Here is a 20,277-nt window from a genome sequence, read left to right as displayed (position 1 = left end):
TTTTTCAAGTAGTGACCTGAAAAACCTGGCGACTGGTGTGGTCAAGATCTGTGGCTGAAATTTTGCAAAGACTTTGCACATCGACCCTGTAACTTAAAACAGGATCAGATGGACCCGCATAGCTGTGAGGTTTATCCCCCCCCCCCTTTGCCAAGTTTCGCATAACACCTAGGGCACTAACACTGTAAGCCACTGACCTCATTTTTCACACATGTGTTTTGTGCAGTTACTTCATCTTCCTCTTTTAAATCTCTTGCTTCCTGGGCAGTGTTCAAGATTTCCATTCAAGATCCCATAACCTGATTGCTTTGGCTTCCTTTGTTTAGTTTTTTTGTGTGTCCAAACTGTTTGGATTTATATATGCTATTTTGAAACTGGGGGGGTTTCATTGAAACGTTGCTCTTTTTTGCCTCTGCCGAATCAATGTGCTGCTTCTTTAAGAAACCAGCTTGCTCAGGGTGTCTTAACCTGCTTAACCTACCCTGCTAGCAAGGAAAAAGTTCTTTAAATAATGGATATTAGCTTTTACCAATTAGGATTATAAGCTTCACAAACAAGGTGGAGTTTGCCCAGTTCAGCCAGTCGCATTGGAGAAGGTGGAGCGTCATGCTCAGGGTAGGTTGCATTGGAGTCCAGCTTCAAGTGAAGTTAATCTGGGGTGAAGCAAACAGAAAATTGTACAGATTTTGTTGGTAGGCTCCCTTTTTCTGTTGTTGTCGTTGCAATGGTTTGTGCAGTTTCCCACATTGGTTCGGAGGCACTTGGGCGGATGCACTTGCAAGCTTGTTTTTCTCAGGATGGGCTTTTTTCTGGTGCTTGTAAGGATATTAAAATTTATGCAGGGAAGCAGAACAAAAGGGATCTTTGGACAGGAAATCAGGTGTCGAAACACAAAACTTGACCGAGTTTATTTTTTCATGAATCTGCAGTTTTCAACTTCCTTTTTTAAAATCAGAAAAGTGGGGTTTGTGTCTCTGTGTGAAGGTTTTTCTTTTCTTCCAGTCTCACAGGGCTGTTTTCATATGGCACTGCAGCTCCTAAATCTCCTTGATCTGTTTTTAACCTCTTAACTTCTTAGGATCTGGCAGCGTTGGCTGGATTGTAGAGAGAAGACATCTACTTTAGAGACGTTATTTGTTTTATTTGTAATTGAAAAAGGGATTTATCTTCATGATAATGTCTGAAAAGATGAATATACTCTGCTCACAAGGAGGAGTGGGATCTTGTGAAATATAGGATATAGGTTCTCATTTATTTGTCCCATGCTTTGTGGAGTGAGAATGTCCAAAAGTTTTCATTACTGAGTCCATGTGTTATGTTTCTATTTGATATGTTTGATGGACAGTTAGCCAAGCTATCATAGCATCTAATATAATGATTTAATGTTAAAGTAGAAAAACCTTATGAGACCAATATTACCTCGACATGACTCTTACAAATGCGATGCCCTGTGTTTTGAGACTCTGGTTACTTTCTGCATCTTAGGTATGTGCATTTTAAACCAGGTGTGTGTGTGTGTGTCTGTGAAATACCTTTTCCCAGGTATCCCAGATGCACCTGTCCTCCTTCCTTGGCATGGCTTAAAGCTGATCTTAACAATACTAAAACAGGAATGGGCAGATGGTCAATTTCTGAGTGGTCTTCAATGGCATGGCAAGGGGTATCTTTATGCCCAGTTGTCTCAACAGCATGAAACAACTAGATTGCTGAGAAAAATGCTGGTGGGAATCCTGGAATGGATATTTGTGTAAAGGATTTGTAAGCTTAATTCTGATACTGATTACAAATTTCATGTCTGAAGGTATTTTCGGAGATACCCCTTTCATAATAAACCTTAATTTTTAAAATATGCCCACCAGACTTGGCTCCAGTTGGTTGATCTTGGAGTTTGTTTGTTTTGTTTTTAAAGTAGAATTTGCAAGCCAGCTCTGCCTGCTTTACTCTATAGATAGCGGGAATCTGGACTTTGCAAGAAAATGTACCTTATTAAGAAAACACACTAAGGAGAAGTAACTGACACAGGTCCCAAACACACTGCGGAAACTATCCAGTTCGAGACTGCTTTAACTGCCCTGGCTCAGTGCTAGGGAATCCTGGGAATTGTAGTTGTGGCCCCAGAGCTCTCACATAGAAGGCTAAATGTCTCGCAAAACTACAGTTCCCAAAATTCCCTGTGCACTTAAAGCAGTCTCACACCAGATTATTTTTGCAATGTGTTTTGGACTACAGACTTTAGATCAGATGTGGTTTCTCTCCATTGAAAGCCAAGGCAACCATTTTAAGAAGGCGGTTGCATCTGGAGGGAACTCCAGATACTCCCAAATTTGCCAGTTCAAAGGCAGAAGAATGGATGATGGGTTGTAGCAACAAGAAGCGTTGGTCGTCTGTTCGGGATATCCATTGATTTCTATTTCCTTTTCAAGGAAGCATTCTCATTAAAGTGGTTACTGACTCTGTATCAATTGGTCTTACTTGGTTTGACGAATCGGTGGTCGATGCAACCGGTTATCGCAAAATGTCCACTAAAGTCTAGGGAAGTTCCCTCCCTCTACTACCGATTGGAGCTGCTGGGGAATTTCTATGCATGGATTGTGTTCCTGTTCAAACTAATTGTAAAAGCAAGTCTGTCCTGAAAGATAAACATACTTGGGTTGCTGGCATGGCTGGAAAACGTCTCTTCGGAAGAGGACAAACATTCCTTTCTCTGTTCAGCCTCATAGAAAACTGGCAGAGGTCTTGCCATTCTAGCATATCGACAGATTGTGCCAGGACAGCCTTCCTAGGGTCTTTTTTATTAGGACTCCCATAATCCCCACTTATCGGCCCAGCTGGGACAGTAGGAATTGTATCTTGAAATTGCTGGGAAGCCCCAGACAGGTGAAAATTATATATACTCAAAAATTGACCTTAAAAATCTGTCTCAACTTATTCAGAGGTCAATATAAATACTGTACTTTAACTCTTGTTTTAAAATGAACCATTACCTGGCAAAAAGCAAGAGTATGATCTGTCCTGGAAGCACTAATCCTGCTCTGTGCTGTCATCCATCCACCTTTTAAGGCAACGGTTCCCAAACCTTGATCCTCCAGGTGTATTGGACTTCAACTCCCAGAAGCCCCAGCCAGCTTGGAATTCTGGGAGCTGAAGTCCAAAACATCTGGAGACCAAAATTTAGGAACCACAGCTTTAGCACAAACAGTTATGCCTGCCAGAATTGTATAGGTTCTTTGGCATTGTTTGCCTTTATTTTGTCCTTTAGACAGACTGTTATATTGCCTCTAATTTTTACCCTTGACTTATCTATGGGTCACATCAAAATCCATAATTTTGACCCCCAAAACCTGCCCTTGACTTATACATGAGGTCGACTTATAGTTGAATATATACGGTATATCACTTTTGCAGTATAATATTCTGTGGTTTGCATACTGTAAGGCTTCGCCAAGGCAGCTTGCCTTTGGTTTTGTAAGGAATTTATGTAGAGGTTTGCTTTGAGGAGCACTGTTTTGCCATATTTGTGCCAGAAATATAAACAATAAATGTACCTATTTTTAAAGGGAATCTTGCATTTCACAATAAAGGTTAAGATGCGATGGCGTCCTTAGGGTTGTTGTCACCTAGTGAAATAACTCATGGTTTCACACACACCCATTGACCAATACCATACCGTGCGGAATCATTAGTAATATGTTACTAATGATACTGTGTGGAATCATTAGTAACTAATGTTACTCATAAATCATAATTGGGGAGCAGCGGTGTCGCACACACCCTTAGAGTGTCATGTGGTAAGGTTTGCATCCCCTGCACCCCTTAGTGACACCCCTGTTCAGATGAGTGAACACAGAGCTAGTTTACTCTATTTTCCCTCCATTAGTGAGGAAATTACGTAATAGAAAAACCTCATGCTAGGCAGTCACCATTTAGGTTTGCTTAGGAAGGATGTTCAGGATGGGTGAATAGTGTTCTGTGGTCAGGATCCTCACAACTAGGGTCTAGCTTTCACACACATCAGATGGAGTAATAAATCCTGTGATTAGGCTCCATACCATCTTACATTCTTTGGAGGTCTTTAAACAGAGGCTGGACGGCCATCTGTCAGGGTTGCTTCGATTGAGAGTTCCTGCATGGCAGAATGGGGTTGGACTGGATGGCCCTTGGGATCTCTTCCAACTCTGTGATTCTGTGGTTGAGGTTTTGAGGCCTTCGCATGAACGAATACGCATCCCACACCATACCTCCAAAAACAGCTTCCTGCTTGTAAATGAAAAATGCACATCAGGAAAATGTTTTGTCTTTTTCATTTTCTTTAGGCAGAGCATCTTTTATCTATGTACAGGAGATGATGTATGTGTGACTGAGGATGTGTCTGAGAGAGAAAATGTATTTGTACTACAGACATCTGCCTGTGCTCTGATAAGGTCCTGTTCAGGTGCAAATTTACTACAAATGTGTTTATATGAGCCAGTTAGAGCTCTGTGGTTTTCAACAGAGGCCCTTCTCTTTGCCCACTACATTCTCAGGCTGCATCTGTACTTCAGAAATAATCCAGCTTGACATGCCTTTAACAGCTATAGCTCAGTGCTATGAGATTCTTGCAAATGTAGTTTTGTGAGACAGTTAGCCGTCTCTATCAGAGAGCTCTGGTGCCACAATAAACTGTATTTCCCACAGTTCCATAGCACTGAGCCATGGCAGTTAAAGTGGTGTCAAACCGCATTATTCCTGCAGTGCAGATGCAGCCCAAGGCTCATTTGGTGGGAACAAGGTACAGGTCTTCTTGATGGCTGCTCCCAAATTTTGTAACTCCCTCCCTAAAGAGGCTAGGATGGCTCCTTCCTTGCTTTACTTCTGCTGGGAAGTAAAAAACCTTTCTATTATAGGCTTTTAGGAGCTGACTGTGATGGACTTTTAATGGTGTGCTCTGCTATTTTGTTGATTTTTAATAGCGTCTTTAAATGGGTTTAACTCTGCGGATGATGTCATTGTTCTTTAAATAACTTTTATATTTAGATTTTTACCCAAGGTTTTGTATAGTTTTTAACTTGTACTTGTTTAATAATTTATAAGTCCCATTATTGGGGATGAGACGGGATAAATAAACAAATAAATAAATGCACCTCTTTTTGTTTATTGTAGAGAGTAGTGCCAGATTAGGATGGAGGAGATCCAGCTTCAAACCCTGGAGTTCATTGGTTCAGTGGCTTTTCTCAGCCTAATCTCTACCTCACAGTGTTGTTGTGAGGATAACTTGGAAGAGGAAAGAACAGTGTTCACTTCCTTGAGTTCCTGAGATGAAAGGCAACACAGAAACATCATTTTAAATTTTGGCTTGTGTTCACCCCTCTCATGTCAGAAGGCAAAACACCTTTGAAGATGATGGAACTTTTAAAATGCTTTTGGAGGTTACTAATATGTGGAGGGCAGAGGTTTGTTAGCTTGGCTATCCGGCAAATGGGAGGATGCTCTCCTAATATCTTGAATATTTGGAGGGCCAACAATGGCTTAGTTCTCTGCATTATATAGTTCTTAAAAGTGTATAACTCTGCAAAATGTAACATCATCAAAGTTTCATCTTCCATCAAAGGTTTTGATAAAACTGGGAAGCAAGAATTTTAGGACTTATCTGAGGCTGCACCCGCACTGCAGAAATAATCCAGTTTGACACAAAGATTAACTGGTCTTGTATTGCAATCAGAAGCCAGGGAAGATCTCAAGTCCAAGAAGTGGGATTTAGATTCCCAGTTAGTTTACAGCTGTCCCCTATCATTATAGTGATCCGATGAAGTATACACACGAAACCCACACAACACAGAGATGGGATTTTTTAGCCAGTTATCTAGTCTGGAATCAGTCTCAGGCTGCATCGGCACTGCAGAAATAATCCAGTTTGATACTCCTTTAACTGCCCTGGTTTATTGCGGTGGAATTCTGCGAATTGTAGTTTGGTGAGACATTTAGCCTTTTTTGTCAGAGAGCTTTAGTGCCCCAACAAACTGAAGTTGCCAGAATTCCACGCCATTGAGCCAAGGCAGTTAAAGGGGTGTCAGACTGGATTATTTCTGCAGTGTGGATGCAGCCTGAGTTGAGGAAGAAATGAAGGTACAAGTAGCAGCTGAACTAGCACGCGTGTTTTTGAGTTATTCACCCTAGCTCAATGGTTCTTAACCTTTTCTTTACTTGGGACCACCCCTCCCTTTAAAGATCTTTTAGATCTTTTGGTGCTGAGAACTTCTGCTACTTAAGATTTGAAACCCCAATAATAATAATAATAATACCTAAACACTGAATCAGTAACAAGTACACCATCCATGAATTCTTTCCTTGGAGACACGGGGAGGGAAGTATTTTCTTCTGCTTCTTTCCACCAGTTTGCAGTCGCACTGAAATGAATAGCAATGTGAAGGGCCAGCCAGCCAGGAAGCCTTTGCCTTGGCTCCTGTCACATTGCTGTTTCTTTCAAGGGAGGAGGCAGGTTGAACAGGTGAGCAACACCAGCCACCATGAGAGGAGCCAAGGCAAAGGCTGTCTGGCTGATGTTGCCTTTTGATCTGCTCCAGATGCAAACTGTAAACATGAGTATATACAGTAAATGCTAGTTCCTTACAGGAGAGCTTCAAATAGGCTCGCCTGAGGGGTAAAGCACAGTTCCCTCTATGGTGATGCTGTTTCTGGAACATCATCAGTCTCAGGTGTCAACAGTGACCCAATGGACTGAATGATGGGTACTGCTGAATTCTAACTAAGGAGCCTTAGTGGCATAGTAGTTAAATGCCAGTACTGCAGCCACAAGTTTGTGAGTTCGATCCCAGGCAGGGCTCCAGGGTTGACTTGGCCTTCCATCCTTTTGTAGGTCAGTAAAATGAGTCCCCAGCTTTTTGGGGGGCAATTGGCTTACACATTGTAAACCTCTTAGAGACTGCTTAGTTCAATATGAACTAACTAAAACTGACTTTATACAGGGTGATGAATATTGTGTTTCAATAGTGAACTTTGTCAAGGGGATGTCATTCATTCCTAAATGTGTGTCTTTGATAGTAGCAGATATCATGGATGAAAATGAATATTGTTTGTTGTTGTAATTGTTGTTGTGTACCTTCAAGTTGTTGTGTGCCTTCAAGTTGCCTTATGGCAACCCTAAGGCAAACCTATTGTGGGGTTTTCTTGACAGGATTTGTTTGCTATTGCCTTAGGCTGAGAGAGTGTGACTTGCCAGAGGTCACTCAATGGGTTTCATGGGAATTGAACTCTGATCTCCAGAATAGTAGTCCAACACTCAAACCACTACGCCATGTCAGCTCTTTCAAAATGTGTGTCTTTAATAGTAGCAGATATAATTGAGTGAAAATTGACTATTAGATCCTGATTATGAAGCAGAATGGTCAGCATATTATTTTTGAAATCTTTCTGGTATGTTTCAAAGTCAGTTTTGCATTTGCATGTATGCTTACATAAAAGAATTCTAGCCATGTTTTAAGGATATGGGGTGGGGGGAATACTCTCTTTAAACGGGTTGTAGAGGAAGAGTGGAAATCAGGTTTCATTTGCTCCTTTCATCTGCCCTCATTGCTTGCCTTGTTTTTCCTGAATTTCTCCTGTCTAAATATGCAGCAGCAAAGGTCTTCCTGACTTGTGCATTGCACAGAAGTAAAGCCTCCTTCCTCTTCCACTCCCTGTTAGCTGTTCATGACACTTTTGTCAGTCTTTCTCTGTGTCCACAAACATTTCAGATCTTGAACTTTGTGTTCTGATCAAAGTGTAGGGACAGGAATCCTCGGCGTTGCTAGGAGAGCAATGACTGGGCCCCTTGGAGTGTGCCCTGCTTTGCCAAAGCAAACACACAAAACAAAACAGATTTCTTTGCTAGCACAAGGCCATGTCTGAACAGCTCGAAACGGTGATTCCTCAACAGTGTATTGAGGGCTGTTATTGTCATGTGAAAGAGCTAGTGGGGTGTAGTGGTTTGAGCATTGGACTGTGACACTGGAGACCAGAGTTCAGTTCTCCATTTGGCCATTGAAAGACAGTGGATGATCTTGGGCAAGTCGCACCTTCTCAGACCCATCCAGTGCCATCCAGTGAGTTTCCTGGCTGAGTTGGAAATGAACATTGATCAGCGTTTGACCCAAAGTATGGGAACTCTTACTATTTTGATTTCTTAATTGGTTAGATTGAATTTACTGAATATCATGTATAAGTATAGAAATTTAGGTCAAAAAATGGACCCAAAAAAGCTGAGTCAACTATCATTTATAAGAAGGAACCTTACGCTGGTGAAAAACAAGAGTATAATCTGCCCTGGAAGCACTGACCCCCTCTATCCTCTCATCCATCCAGCCTTAAGAGTAAACACGACGAGTTATATCTGCTGGAATTTTGTAAGTTCTATTACATTGTTTTGCCTTGCTTCATCCTTTAGATCCTTTGCTATATGCCCTTACGTTTTACCCTCGACTAAACTATGGGTCATAGTAAAATCCACAATTTTGGCCCCAAAACTTGCCCTCAACTTATACATGAGGTCGAGTTATAGTCGAGTATATATGGTATATGTCTCCTCCATGATCATTATTTTATGTTCAGCAGTAAGCCTGCCTTTATACTTTCTCCCTTGACCTTCTTTAGTAGTTTTTCCAAGTCTATGATCTTTTCTGCTGTAAGTATGGTGTCAGTCTGCGTATCTTAGATTGTTGATATTTCTTCCTCCTATCTTTACTCCTCCTTCTTCTGTGACCAAGCCTGCACTTATGATATATCTGCATGCAAGAAGGGAGATGGAATACAGTCTTGCCAATATGTTCTTTGCTAATTGGGAACCATTCTGTTTCTCCATAATCTGTTCTGACAGTGGCCTCTTGTCCTAAGTATATATTTCTCATCAGGACTATCAATGAAGTGGCACACCCAGGTCTATAAGAGCCTTCCATAGTTTTTTCATGACCTATGCAGTCAAATGCTTTGCTGTAGTCTATAACACACATGCTGATCCCCCCCCCCCCCCGAAATCCCCCTTTGCACTCCATTATGTATATGCAAATATTCCAAAATCTGAAAAAAAATCCAAAACATTTTTGGTCCCAAGCATTTTGATCAAGAGAGAATCAATCTGTATCTTACTTATATCTTTTCCAAGTAAGGAAGCAGACTCTGCTTCCTTTCATTATCTGACCTGGCTTCTTCCTTTTTCAGACTGTGACTAATCTGACATGCTGCAAAGTCATGAGGAACTTCTGAGCTCTTATTTATGCCTTGTCATAGTCAAGTGTCATCAGATGCTTGCATTGCATGCTATTACTGACTCTTTTTTCGGTAGCGTACCGCCTCTGCTCTTCATTGTTGTTTGTACGATGATTTATACTTTGCTTTTATGGATGCTTTGAACACTTATCAACACGAACACATATACTGGCTGCATTCACACGTGATACTACACCAGGGTATCTGGTGTTGAGCAGGGTTGCCACCCACTGAAGGACCACCCCAACAAGGCAGATGATGTTAGGGGACATGGCCAGGCCCTTTAATGTGACTAAGATAAATTTAGTGGGTGACTAAGCCAAGGAGACCTGAGTCTAAATCCAGTTGCTGGTCCCAACTAGAGCAGATCCATTGAATCAATGGTATTTGCACAAGTGATGATTTATACAGTTGGCCTTTGGTATCCGGTGGGGTTTGGTTCCAGGACCCCCATGGATACCAAAATCCATGGATGCTCAAGTCCCATTAAATACAAGGTGTCCCTTAGATTAAATGGCAGAATCAAAGTTTGCTTATTGGAACATACGTGTGTGTGTGTGTGTGTGTGTGTCTACACACACACACACACACACACACACACACTTGTTGTTATTGTTGTTGTGTGCCTCCAGTCGTTTCCGAGCTTGGCAATCCTAAGGCAAACATATGATGGAGTTTTCTTTGCAAGTTATTTCAGAGGGGATTTGCCAAAGCCATCCTCTAAGGCTGAGAGAGTGTGACTTGCCCAGGATCACCTAGTAGGTTGACATGGCTGAGCCGGAGTGTGTCTGTGTATAAAAATTTAAGCTGTGGATGTTTCAATCTGTGGATAAAAACGTCAGTGCATACAGAGGGCTGACTGTACAGTGATTCACCGAGTCCATTCTTGTTGGGACAAGCAGTTGCACAAAACGAAAAAGTCTTGTCTATTTTTATGTGCTTCATAAATGTGTTAAAAGGTTTTACATAGCCAAAATAATTGAACTGATAGTTGACCATAGGGAAGGCAATTTAGTGGAGTGTATATAGAGCCAGCATGGCGTAATGTTTAGAGTGTTGGACTGTGACTCTAGAGACCAGGGTTCAATTCTCAGCTCAACCATGAAACTCACTGGGTGACTTTGGGCAAGTCACATGCTCTCAGCCTCAGGAAAGCAATGGCAAACTTCCCCTGAACAAATCTTGCTAAGAAAACCCCATGATAAGTTTGTTTTAGGGTCACTATAAGTTTGAAATGACTTGAAAGCACACAAGAACAAATAAAAAGGCAACATTCTCAAAGCTTTACACAGGACCATTTATATTTGTACTGTGAACTATCTAACTTAAAATTGGTTTGATTTGGCTATGCCAGGATAAGATGTCTGTCTGAAGGGCAGCTCACATTGACTTGGAGAGACTAGATGTCCATTGAATCCTGTTCACAGAACCAAAACAAGCTCTTCCTTGCATTAGCCATGTACGAATGCAATCTACGATTTGTGCCATGGTGTCACACCTTAGAAAACCAGATCATTTCTTTTGGAAACGAGCAGCAAATTTTGGCTGCCTGTTCCAAGTACCATGTTTGGACATATTGGGGCATTGGCAGTGGCACTGAAATTTTTAACTACTTTACAAACCCTTGGGTGATGGTAAGGGAGATTCACACCACACTGTTAGGTATGCCAAAGTCTAGTGAATGCTTTTTTAATAGTTGACCCTTTACACATGCTCATTGCCACAACACTTTCTAAGTTTGAAAAGCAGTTTGCTGTGTATGCCTTGGGGGCAGGAAACTCAAGAAATAGAAACTGGAAGTCCTCTTGGATATATACAGTGAGCTGCTTCTCGCAAAAGACCATGGTCAGGATCCAAAAGACTGTACTTAAAATTGAGCATTGCAGAAACTCAACTCAGTTTGTTTCTCCTTCTAACTTTGAGCCAGCCCATCTTTCCAAAAATTCTCCTTTCCTATTCATAGACTCTGGATTAATTTCAGAGAGTCAAGCAGGAAGTAGGAGCCAAGTAGGAAGCAGTCTCAGTACTTCCTCTGGTACACTTTGCATGTACCTGTAGTAAGTGTCTAATCTTGGCTTCCTGCAAGCAAGCAATTCTTCTTGCAATACAGGTATGCCAACACTCCCATGCAGTCTGAATCCTTCCAGGCTGTTTGACTTTGAGAAGATATGACAGAATAGAAAATTGGTGTCTTGCCAAACGGTGTATGTAAATCATTCATTGTACTCTTTCATTAGCAGGAATCTGGTGGGTGTGAATGCAGTCAGGAGTATCTGTCTTTATTTCCTGCATAGGGACTCTTTCATATGAATAGCACTTGCTCTTCCTTTGACAAGAAATACTTTTACTATTGAGGTTCCATTTTTTAAAAAGGTAATATTTGTCATTCGCTAAAATAAATGTGTCAGTATCCCTTGATCTTTTTAACCTATTTCTATAGAAATATATATTTCTTCATGGTAAATACATATTACAACTGTAGTAATGTTGGAGCATTTTCAGATGGGGTGTTGTGTGGGGAGAGGCAGTACTCAGTGGCAAACAGCACGTGTTTTACAATTACTGTATAACAGTTTCCTCCAATGTGACACCTTCTGGATATAGTATGTCGAGAGATCTTGTAGCATCTTGGAGACTAACTAAAGGAAGAAGTTGGCAGCATGAGCTTTCATAGACTTCAGTTTACTTCCTCAGATGCATTTGGAGGAACTGAGGAAGCAGACTTAAGTCTATGAAAGCTCATGCTGCCAACTCCTTTCTTTAGTTAGTCTCAAAGGTGCTACAAGATCTCTCGACATACTGACTCTACAGACTAACACGGCTATATCTTTGAAACCTTCCAGATATGTTGGACTACAAATTCTGCCACCATGGCCAATGACTTGGGATGATGGTAGTTCTAGTCCAATATGTGTGGGAAGGGCAGCAAGTTGGGGAGGGCTGTGATGTCCTGATCTCCATGCAAACAGTTTGGGATGGCAGGGCGGAAAAAGGAATCTGCCTGCATTTGGAGAAGCTACTACCAGATACCCAGAATTGTGCCAGGTTACCAGTGATCTGACCCAGAATGAACATTTCCTTTGAATACTTTATTTACCCTGAATACCACGAAGATCCATGATTTAACTGATGTGGATAATCCTTTCACCAATTGGCAGGTCTAACTATTTTGTACTATATTTTTCCCATAGTTCGTGTAGGTAGTTTGTCACCTGGTGACACATGGTGATGAGCCTCTCTCTAGGTAACTTGGGCAGGCACTTAGACAGCATATGTGCAGATTTCCATTGTATTTACAGCCTTATTGTACTGGTAAAATGGTAGCACAGCCAAGTCCAAGTAAGACTTAGTTGAGCCTGAGTTTACAGAAATTAATTTAACAGAGGAAGTGTTGACTTCAAATGACCCAGAATTTTTCTGGAATAGTCAGTGTTGAGATCGAAGCTGCAAATGGATTCTCAGTTGTCTCTGTGCTCGCAGATGTCAGAAAATGTTAGTTGGGATGCTCCTAAACTACATACCAGCTAGTATTGCATGAGTTCTGTCATTTCAGTCAAGGCATTTTTCTGAAGGAAAGACCTGAGAGCATTGGTTTACTGTGTTAAAAAATACAGCCGGTCCTCTGTATCAACGGATACTTTATCCATTCTTTATTTTTTATCTACAGATTCTTTATTCAATCATCCAAGGCTTCAAAATATTCAAAACAAATATAAATCCCCAAAAGTGATCTGTTATTTTGCCATTTTATATAAGGGATACCATTTTACTATGCCACTGTATTTAATGGGACTTGAACATCCATGAATTTTGGCATCCTTCCTGGAACCAAATATTAGTGGATAGCAAGGGCCCACTGTACAATGTAGTGAATATAAGGTAACGTTGCATGAAAACCTCTCTCCATCCAAAAAATACCATGACTCTGGGCCAAACAACATTCAGGACCTCTGACTATGATGGTCTGTTACTGGGTCTGTTAACTGAATATGTTTAGAGAGTTTTTATCAGACTGTGGTGGTAGACTACAATCTATCTACTGGGTGTCCACTGTCCAGGTTCTTGGAAAGGATGCTAGACAAGATACATCTTGATCTGACTTAACAAGACACTTCTGAAGTTTATACTGTAACTACATTCTAGACCCTATGGCTTCTTGAAGCATCCTTCTCGGGGTTCAAAGCTTTTTGTAAGTGATGAATTTCTTATAAGGAATTTGCTTTTTCCTTTGGGGGCAGGATAGATTTGGGGGGAGATTTGGGTTACACATGCTATTCCAGTAAGTTGCATGAGTTTCTTACCCACAACATGCACTTTTACGTCATAAATTTTAAAAACGTATTGGCTTGAACAGTAGAGGTTCCAGTTTTTTACTTGGGTTCTTGCCTAAGAAAACCTTATGAAATTCATGGGGACACACATACACACACACACACACACACATATACTAACATAAGCCACCTGGTAGCAACTGGTGACTTTTTGCAATGTGTGGTGGTCCTTCGTGATCACTGTGACTCACACAAATGTGCGCAGTGAATAGTTTAAAACACCCAACTTCAACAAATTGGAGGGAGTCAGTCCACGTATGACCACTCAAAGAACTACAGTTATAGGTATGCAATTCATCCATCTCCAGTGTCCATTTGTGCAGTAGGATTGATTCAGGGACTGGCTTCCATGTAAGAGCCCAAGAGCATTACAGTCAAAGCTGAGTTATGTCACTACTTACTTAGAAGTCCCATTCCGCGTGACGCAGCTTCTTGAATTTTATTTGATATTCTCTATAGTAAGGACCAAGCCACAACTATGCAGTGTGCTGATAGATGTCAGAAACACTGATTGCATGCTGCAGTGCTTTCAGCAGCTTTATTTGATGCCAAATAGCTTCTCTCCCTAAAATAGAAAATGAATTATTTTAGCCACATGGATAATTGAATCAGTGCCCACTGTTTTGAAAAGTTGTTGTTGTTTTTTTAACCACAACTTCCAGAAGATCCTCGAAGTGTATGGTCTAGTTACCCAAAAAGAAACTGGACCATATTCTGGTAGCTTTTCACTCCTCCTCTCAGCACCAACACTTGAAAAATTTCACTGGCTACCAGTCTATTTTGGGACACAATGCAAAGATCTGGTTATGACCCATAAACTCCTACGTGGTTTGAATCCAGTCTTTCTGACAGACTGTATCTTCATATATATATATGAGCTGCTGAAGTTTGAAGACCTCAGGCAAGGGCTTTATCACAGGCTCACCACAGTTGTAGGCATGTTTTGTAAGAACCTGTGGGGGTCATCTTGGTGGTTGCCCTGAGGTGGTGGAACTCCTCATGAGAGAATACATCAGTGTTTTCATACAATTACTTACTTCATTTTTAAAACTTCCATATTAGGAGAAAGACAGGATGATGATGATGATGATGATGATGATGATGATGATGATGATGATGATGATTGTCATCACCATTTTGCAAGGAAGGTCAGGTTGAGAGAGCGCAGGCCCAAGGTTAGCCAGTGAGTCGCATGGTACAGTGAGAACCTCAATCTCTCAAGTCCTGATCCAACACTGTTAGCACTGGTGCTCCCTTTTTGCACCTACAGCCAGCTCCTGTTAGCTCCTCTGTCGCTTGCTGGTTTGGATGCAAACACTGTTTACTTGTAGAGTGTCAGTTAATTGAATCTAAGCTTACTAGGAGAGGAAGATTGCTTGTGTTAAAAGCAAATGTTTGTTTTAACGTAACATAAATGATTTTTGTTTATGATACGGTTGCATGTTCTGCATTCAATTTGTATTTATCCCTATGGATCTGTCTACTAGATTTTGCTGCTAGATTTTTCTCCAGTGTAGCCTGTTCAGATAGTAAAAATACTAAAATAGCTAGTCCAAGGAATCTTTTATTCTTGGAATTCATTGAAAGACAAATCAACACAACAAAGTCTATCCATTGACCACTGTAAGAATTATTTATTGGGTATAGGTTTCAGACTTTTCAGTACCCTATGATCCAGTCTTATATGTTCAGTTGCTTTGTAACTGACAGTCCCTCTGATTATCCTGTCTTAGACTCTGTCATTTAGTCTTCTGTACTTTTGCAGATATGTTAGACGCTTCAACATAAAATGGCATGCTCAAAACAATTTAAAGCTCAGTCAGTTGCTTTGTAGAAAATCCTTTTGCTTGCAGAAGTGTCACTTGTATGCAGGTCTTTCAAGTTCAAGATCAAGTGGCTTGTATTTTGTTTACAACACTTTAAGTCACTGTTAAAATAGTATGCCATAAAATAAGTTGTCTGACAACACCTCTTCATGAATCCTTTCATGATGCCATATCCTATTATTACTGTGATTATTTTGGAGTAAAGAATTGCTTCTTGTATGAATAGTGTTACTTAGGCCTCCAGACGTGTATCGTGAATCCTTTTCACAGAAAAGGGCTGAATTTCCCCCACTGATGTTTGTCTGGAGTTCTTCATGTACAAGATATTTTTTCCAGTTTCCATCTTCCATTTCGGATTAGCTCAGGCAATTGACATATGGCTTCCTAGCCATTTATAATCTTTTGAACTTTGAGCTGGTGTTCTACTAATCTGTAAAGCAGCTGCACTCAAGTTTGAATGTACAAGTGGTAACTACTGAACCAGTGTGGCTGAATTATTCACAGTGTTCTATATATGGAAGAGCGTACATTGAAGAGAAATCTTCCTAAAGTAAGAAGTGAATTATCCTGCTTAGCATGGTTGGAGAAACTTAGTGCTAATTGGTACCTATAAAGTCCTATACAACATGGGTCCAGTTTGGCTAAACCCTAATACTCTCCCCTTTTAGTCTGCCCAGATTTTTCCTTCTTGAGAGGAGGTCCATCTCTCTGTTCTACCACCTTCCCAGGTATGTCTTGTGGAAACACACAAGAGGGGGCTGCTTGGTGATTTCTGGATTGTAAAGATCTATAGGCTCAGGTCCAGGCATTGTATCTTCTCATGTGATCTTGTTCTCAGATCTTTCTTTATTTCGCATCGTTCAGAGGCAATATTTGGTGTAAATGCAGAAGAGGGCCTTCCCGGTGGCAGCTCCCAGGTTTTGGTACACTTCCAAAACTGACTAGTTTTCTTAAGCTTTTGTTTAAATTATCACAAGCTCTTTCCACATAAATACATGATTCCTTTATTTCCCTATAAACACTTTGTTCCCTTATTGCCAGAAGAACATCATGGAGAAAGCCAACCTTGTTCAGTTTGAATTGTTCCCAATAAGTGGTTCCTCCTGGAATCCTGAGATGGTCAGGATGGTCTTCTCCATGATTTAAGATTCCCCCACTGTAAGATTTCTCAGCTTCTGTATAGGTTTTTTTTTTCCCCATTCTGAAAGGTTGAAATGCTTGTGCTAAGATTTAGTTGTGTGTCTGTGTATGTGCCTTCAAGTTGCCTCTCGACTTATGCCAACCCCCTGAATCTCATACCATTTTCTTAGGCAAGGAGAATTTCTTTGCCCACTACCTTCTCAAGCTGCATCTGCACTGCAGAAATAATTCAGGGAGTTGTACCGCCTCTCCCCATATAATCCGCCCCGCACTCTCAGGTCAGGAGGAAGACAACTTCTGAGAGTTCCTGTGACGAGATTTGTAATAACTGCGCAGAGGGCTTTTTCGGTTGCTGCCCCGCAGTCCTGGAACTCTCTCCCTATCGAGCTCTGCTCAGCCCTCTCCCTTGAGTCCTTTAAGAAGAATTTGAAGACCCATTTGTTTTGGCAAGCTTTCCCTACTATGTCTTGAATTGTTATCTGCTCCTGTAATGATGTTGATCGTGTTTTAGCTAGGGGGTTTTATTGATGTTTTTATTGGTTTTAAGTTAGGAATGAATGATGGCTTTTATGATGTTGTATGGTTTTATCTTGGGGGGTTCCTATGTTATATAATGTATTGTTATTGTTTTTGTTATTATTGTTAACCACCGTGATCATTGGAACAGCGGTATATAAATAAACCTTCATTCATTCATTCATTCATTCATACTTTGTTATGGTGCCAGAGCTCTCTGGCAGAGGTGGCTAAATGCCACAAAATGACAAATCCCAGAATTCCATGGCATTTAAATCGGTGTCAGAGTGGATTATGGCTGCAGTGTGTTTTGGACCTAGGAATCTTCAGGCCCTCAAGTGTGACTCTATGGTCAACATTTGCCAGATTTTGACCATAAAATTGTGGTGGGGGACCTAAAAATGCCTAGAGGGGTTCACCCTACGGACCTCTAGGGCAGTGGTTTCCAAACTTTGGTCCTCCAGATATTTTGGACTTCAGCTCCTAGAATTCCTGACTGGTGGTCAAGCTGACTAGGGCTTCTGGGAACTGAAGTCCAAACCATACACAGGACCAAGGTTTGGGAATCACTGCCCTAGGGTCTCCAGTGTGACTTCTAGCAGATGTTGAGCATAGAGTCTGCTGGAGGACCTAGAGATTCCTAGAGATGACATATTAATCAAATTAGTGAATAATCAAACCTGCAAAGGTCAGAGCCACAAATGTGGAGGGCTGACTGTATTTAAGCTGCCAAGAAGTGCATTGCAAAAATCGAGAATTACAAAATCTAGTGGATATTTATCTATCTTCTGAGAACAGCTTAGTCAAAGATGTGGGTCAGGTCAGGTCAAGTCATTTTGGATTCCACGGACAGTTACTCCTGATTCTCTATACTTAGATTTAAACACAGCACAGTGGGCCATTGGTATCTGCTTTGGTTTGGTTCCAGAACCAAAATCCATGGGTGCTAAAGTCTCATTATATACAACGGTGTAGTAAAAATCCTGTCTTTTAATGGACTTGGTGAATCTTCCCTTTTCTCATCATGCTCATGGGCTTTCCACCTTCTTGGTACTACAGTATTTCTTTAGGCTAGGATGTATTGACAGTCTAAAACCATCTGCCTGCCTTGTTGCTGGTTAGTCTTATGCCCTTATTACTTTATTTTCATCTTGAACATCGGTTAGGATGGGTAGCTGGGTCACATCTGGATTTGCTTGCTGATTTGTTATTTGTTCCTTTCTTCTCATGAGGATTACTCTGGAAGGCTGCTATACACTACTCCTTCTGCATTGATCACCACTTTGCACTGTGTTTTTTGAGCTCCCCAATGTTGGACAAAGTTACTTGGAAAGTGCTTCCTCTTGGCATTGGTTGCATAGGAGTTGATGTTGTCAGAATGCAGCCCTAGTTGCCATTGAATATGAGTTGTGCTACAGTTTATCTACACTGTAACAAACACTTAATTGTCATGTTTGCTGAGACTCAAGTTTCTTTTTTCTGTGGGAGGACTCTGTGTACAGAAGGATTAAAAGCCTGAGATGTTGTGCTAATCCTACTAAATGCAGCTATCGCCAGCCTTATTAATTAGAAACTGCAGCCTAGGAAAGTTAAGAAGAGTACACATGGTTGGAGGCAGGGTAGTGATCAGAGGTAGATGAAGTTACATTTGGGGATTCCAGTTGCTAGAATTCCATGCCCAGCATGACTATCTTGATATGTTTCCATTCTGGGTGGAGGATTCTGGGAGATGTAGTCCCCAAAATAACTTTCCCAAGCACTGTGCTGTTGAATTAAACCTACTCTGTTTTGTTATCTGGTCATGCTAGGCAGCTAAGCATTATGTGCCTAGTAGTCCTTTTGCCTCGATCTTTGTAGGTTGCATGAAATCACCTATCTTGCTGGTTACTGGAGTGCAGTTCTCCTTTTGCTATAAACATTCAAGTTGTTTCTGACTTATGGCAATCATGGGGTTTTCTTGGCAAGATTTGTTCAGAAGAGGTTTGCCATTGCCTTCCCCTGAGGCTGAGAACATGTGACTTGCCCAATGGCACCCAGTGAGCTATCCATTTATTTCTTCATTGCTCAAGTCAAGACCATAAGATATCCCTTCTTAAATCTCTCATTTTAAAGCATACCACAGCCTAAGCCTCCTGTCACTGATATAGCCCTGTTTGTGACCTGAACTCTTTTAATACAGTTGTCTTCAGTCAACTGAAGGTCTCCTGCTCTCTTAACTGGCTCATGCTCCTTTGTTTGTCTTTACTTCTTCCTCTTAGCATCATCTAGGTCAGGAGTGAGCAATCTAGTGCCCTCTAAAAGTTTTGGATTGCAACACCCGCATGGCCAGTGCTCAGGATTATATAGTTCAAAACATTTAGAGCATTTAGAGCCAGCTTGGTCAACAGTCAAGAATTCTGGGAGCTGAAGTTCAAAACATTTCGAAGACCAAAGTTTGGGAACCACTGATTTGAAGGCTCTAAAATTGCTGACCATGGGTATATGCAGTATCAACTGTCTCTTAAATACTTTCTCAAAGCCAACAGACCTTCAGAAGAAAGACAAGTATGTCTGTAAACTTCTCTTTCTCTTGCATCTGCATCCCATGTTCTCCTGGCATCTCTTCCCATTCCCCCCTCTCAACCTAAAATGAAAGTTGGTCCTGGCAAGGCCTTGTCTTTGCTGTTCTACTCCATAAGGCAGCCTGTGTGGTTGATAACGCATGTCATATATGACCTATGTGAAGTTTTTCCCATGTAGTTAAAATGACCCATGGAAGTAAATTGGGCTGAAAGAGAGGGCTTCACCCATGACTGTCTGGTGAGTTTCCTTGCTAAATGCAAATTCGTCCCTGTGTCATCGCATCTTAAGGTCAACACTACAGTGTCCTACTTCTCATAGCTGTTGTGCAGCAGCTGTTAAAAAAAGCAAACCAAGGAGCCAGAGGAGGGTGGTAATTGCATCAGAGGAAAAAGCAGGATATAGTGTGTGTGTGTGTGTGTGTGTGTGTGTGTGTGTGTTTTAAATCCACTGGGTGACCTTAGTCAAGTCACACTCTCTCCGCGTCAGAGAGGGTACTAGCAAAAACCCCTCTGATCAAATCCTGCAGAGAAAACCCTGTTATATAGGCTTACCTTAGGGTCGCTCTAAGTCAAAACCAACTTGAAGACACACAACAATCTCTCTTTCTCTGTCTCTGTCTCTACAGTATCACACTACACTGTTATAGTGCTATTATTCCATGTTAA

General features: G+C 41.2%; 1 protein-coding gene across 7 annotated transcripts in view; it reads left to right on the top strand.

The window, feature by feature from the left end:
• Nucleotides 1-20,277, top strand: part of ZFAND6 (zinc finger AN1-type containing 6) — a 66,546-nt gene that overhangs the window by 21,958 nt on the left and 24,311 nt on the right. Inside the window, exon 1 of one of the 7 annotated variants that reach the window (XM_042472209.1) lies at nucleotides 609-692. The exons of 5 other annotated variants lie outside the window; for them this stretch is intronic. The gene's annotated coding sequence lies outside the window, so the exon portion shown is untranslated. Of the gene's footprint in view, nucleotides 1-608; nucleotides 693-7,835; nucleotides 8,131-20,277 lie in introns of those variants that run through there. One more of the 7 variants, XM_042472208.1, reaches the window with a different exon arrangement.

Source organism: Sceloporus undulatus, chromosome 6, assembly GCF_019175285.1.
Source record: "Sceloporus undulatus isolate JIND9_A2432 ecotype Alabama chromosome 6, SceUnd_v1.1, whole genome shotgun sequence".
NCBI lineage: Eukaryota > Metazoa > Chordata > Lepidosauria > Squamata > Phrynosomatidae > Sceloporus > Sceloporus undulatus.
Note: the sequence above shows the minus strand (reverse complement) of the source record. Positions and strands in the feature narration are given on the sequence as shown.